The sequence below is a fragment of the Monopterus albus genome, unplaced genomic scaffold (genome assembly GCF_001952655.1).
Source record: "Monopterus albus unplaced genomic scaffold, M_albus_1.0 scaffold11.1, whole genome shotgun sequence".
Taxonomy (NCBI): domain Eukaryota; kingdom Metazoa; phylum Chordata; class Actinopteri; order Synbranchiformes; family Synbranchidae; genus Monopterus; species Monopterus albus.
The window spans coordinates 647,197-651,142 of NW_018127891.1; the positions used below are offsets into that span (position 1 = coordinate 647,197).

Here is a 3,946-nt window from a genome sequence, read left to right on the forward strand (position 1 = left end):
ATTGTCTTAAACCAGAGCAGCCTCTTCCTATTAATACTTGTCTCTTGACCCCATTTTCCTCTTTACCATCCTTTGCCATGTTCACTTTCTCTCCCCTCCATTCTTTAGCAGCTCTCTGCTGCTGCCACTCCATCTGTCCTTCTGCCACTGTTTTCCCATCACACTCCATCATAGTATGATAAATAATTGAAAAGATTGTCTGTTTGGTGGTGTTTGAGGGATGGAGCTGTGTTAAAGGGCATGAAATCACATCACATCTAGGGTGGAAGCAGATGATATGCTGCCTTTTAGAGTGTTTGTCTGGATTTGTGTGTGGTGTGTATGTTTTGGTCTCTAAATTGTGGCTCCCTTTCCAGCTGTGCGGTAACTGATGGTGATTGGTCCACTGTAGCTGTTTCCAGGGTATTATAGAGGTTACATTTTGTGCAATTGATGCATATTTATATGTCAACAGAGTGTTTATGTATGTACATGTATCTCTAATGTTTCCTTTAAAGTCTGTGGTCACCTTCTCTTGGGCTCATGTTTTTATGATCAGTGAATCATGAATGACCTCAAACGACTGCTAATGCACTCCAAATGTCAAGATGGACCCTGTTACTCAAACTGGCTTTCTAATGCTGCTAATGTTACACAGTATATACCGTATGTGCTTTGGGATGTTGTGCTCTTGTCTACTGTATTTGCATCTGTGTTGGTTGAACAAACCGGCATCATCCGGATCAAGATCCTGTCATTGCACCAAACATTTCTTGTCTGGGTGGGGTGTTTAGATGGAGGGCAGAGATTATGAAGTGATTAATTTTCAGGGGAAGATTTTGGAGGGCCAAAGGAGAGGCGATGGCAGCAAGCTAAGCATCTGGGATTATCTAGATTTAATAAAGAGAATAGAGTGGCCTATGGGTGGCAATACGCTTTTCATCTGCACAGACTTCCACCACATGGACGTGTGATGCCGAGCTGAAGGAACCCTGCAGTGGAGAGGGAGTGGCACTTTCATCTGCTGTTGTTTATTTACAGAATAAATAAATTCTTTCCTCGCAGCACCGCAGGAGATATGATGAGTGCCAGGAAAATTGTCAATTTTATCCAGGCGCCATGAGGTTTACAAACACCATAGTTCAGCAGTTAAACATTTATGGACAGTGACATTGTATTTTCAGTAGGAAACTGTCATCGATACAGGCTGATGTTAGGGGAGTTCTTGTCAGAGGTAGACTTCAACTTTTCAAATGTTTTTGAGCACATTGTTTTCTTTCTAAGAAAACAGACAAAACCTTTGATTACAGAACCCTTGCCAGATTTTGACCTATTTTCTAATCCAATTGGAACTTCATGCAGAAATCCAGTTTACAGTGTTTATTTGTGGGGCTTCTTAGAAACATGCATTAGCAAATGTTTTCATATCTGTTAGGAAACCCAGTCACTGTCAGTTTAAATAGAACACATTGGATAATTCATTTCTTGTTACTAATGCCCGTACAGCCTTGTTTCTTTGAGTGAGCGAGTCAGAGGTAAACGCTGCTCCTGCCATGATTCTGATAAAGCCAGTCCATGTAGAGAGCCTTACCAAAGGTTTTTCATTAAGAGTGGTGCAAAATGATCTCTACAAACTGTAACAGGGAGGGTTTAGATTAAATTTCTTCAAACTTGATGAGGTGCGGTTTCAGATGAGAAGTTTGTTGCCAAATGTGACTGTGCCAGCGTGACTGCACGTTGGTGCTTTGTCAGCTCTGCCTTTGTTTTATAGGTTGTGTTCACAGTGTAAAGTAAATTTAAAAAAAATTGTCAGACTTGTACTTTAATTTAATGAGACTATAATCACAACATAAACAATGCTGCTAGTCCACCTCATGCTGTTTTGTACTGATTTTGTTTTGTTAGCTGTCAAATTTAGCTAGCTACTGTATGTTACTATAGTATGCAGAGCATGATGTGTGTTTGGGCCTGTTTCTGTATTTCATAGTTATTTTAATGTTGGGGAGCCTAGTACTTGGTGGTGTTCTTGGAGAACCTGAACCAGTGTGGACATTTCCAGTGACAGGACTCATTCCTTCTGTGTTTAACCAGACTGAACTAAGCGCCCATACATCATATAGGCTACTATCATCAGTCAAAGCAGACAGGGGCTGTGTGTCTTAACTTTGTGCTCCAAGCTTCAAAGGTTGATCATACAACACAATCACTCCTTGATGAAAGAACAGTGTACACTGTTGACTGTTAATAAGCAAATGCAGACTGCTGATGTCATCCTCTCCAGATGCAAGACTATCAGACTGAATGGATGTTTGATGGTCCGATGCTGTCGTCACACTGCTGCTTGTTGTGTGGTGTGTGTGTGTGTGTGTGTGTGTGTGTGTGTGTCTTGGGGACATGGGATGAGAACAGTGGGTGGGTGATTTGTGTTAAAATGCTGCATGTGTTGCTTTAGATGCACGTGGGTGGTTTAATTTGTGTCTGTGTTTGTGCATGTCAGTGTGTGTTCTTCTTTATGTTCATGCAGCAGCAGTGTGTGTCATGCGACGTGCACCTCTCTACAGCTCTCTGCAGCTGGCCCATGCATGCACTCCTTTGGGTCAGAGATTTTAAAGCAATCCATTGTTTTAAGCCAGGAGTTCTTCAAGTCTAGTAGATGCCCTTGTATGTCCACCATTAAATGATTTATGATGTTTACTGTACTGTTCCATTTAATAGATAGTGATGAATATCCCTAAGGCACAATAAGACATATGTCTGTTCACATTGTTGCTTATTAAAGCAGCAAACAACCCTTGTGTCACCTTGAGCAGCATAGGCGAGGAGCTGTGTCACCCAATTACTGTGCGTCTCCCAACATGTTACACCTTTTGTCCATTAAGTGTGTGTGTGTGTGTGTGAGAGAGAGAGAGAGAGTCAAGAGGAAATGTTGGCACACAGTCATCGAGCTCAGCAGTTTTCTGGGAAGCTCTGGACACCTAACAGCTGGTTGGGGAGGAAGGTGCAGGCTAAATTTCCCAAGTGTCTCTCTGTTTCCACACAGAGCAACCTGTTCTGTCAGCAAGGAGGAACGCTAATGCTCACTCGCTCATTCACTACCCACCTGCAGTTATTTTAGTCTGTAGTTTTCTTCATTTTACTTCCTCAAGGTAGTTTTGTCATGAGATGTTTTTATAAATCCCCCTTCTTTAATGTTTTTAACATGATTAGCTTCAAATAATTTGATAATATTTGTGCTTATATTGCTGCACAAGTCGGCAAATCATTTCACTGCTGTGGAACAAGATACTTTGCGGTACTTGTTCCTTTGACTGTGGTCACAGCTATTCTCCAAATGCTCTATTCTAAAGTGATGTTCTTCACTAATCATAAGGTTCTCTTATGGTCAGTCTACATATCTTTCCTTCAATCTGAGGGCTTTCAAAGAATTCTTCTTCCCTAATGAGTCTCGGAATTCTATGCAACAGTGGCTGTATTTTAGGAGATCATATCCCTCTGCCTTTGTCCTGCCTCATCTCTCTTGGCAATCTGATAAGTCTTAACGTGACAGTTGGCCTGTCTCAAGGCACAGTGCAGTCCTTCATTTCACAGCTCTTCTTCATAAGATTCTTTTCTTAAAAGAAATTATCTTTTTGAAATTTGTACCTATAGGCTGCAGGGGGAAGTTAATACAGCATGGCTGTCTTCAACCATGGTTGATTAGAAGGAGGGAGATACCATGTCATATCTAAACAAGTGAAGGTCTTATCTGAGTGAGTGAGAGTGTGTGTGTGTGTGTGTTTCAGGGAGATATGGTTGGAATCCCTTGTGGAGTGTTTCTTTGTAGAGGTGGAAAATAACAAGTCACAACTGCTGTAGATATCTGTACCTGAGTACAACACTGTTGTCCTGATTTTAAGTGGTTTCACTATATTCTGTTTTGTTTTGTTTTTTCTTATTCTGTGTTGTTTTTATTTTTGCTGTATGTTGT

At 41.1% G+C, this 3,946-nt stretch overlaps 1 protein-coding gene across 2 annotated transcripts in view; it reads left to right on the top strand.

Annotated features, from left to right (window-relative positions):
• The window catches only part of LOC109954665 (mannosyl-oligosaccharide 1,2-alpha-mannosidase IA), a 193,856-nt gene that overhangs the window by 44,187 nt on the left and 145,723 nt on the right, over positions 1 to 3,946 (top strand). The gene's annotated exons all lie outside the window — the stretch shown is intronic.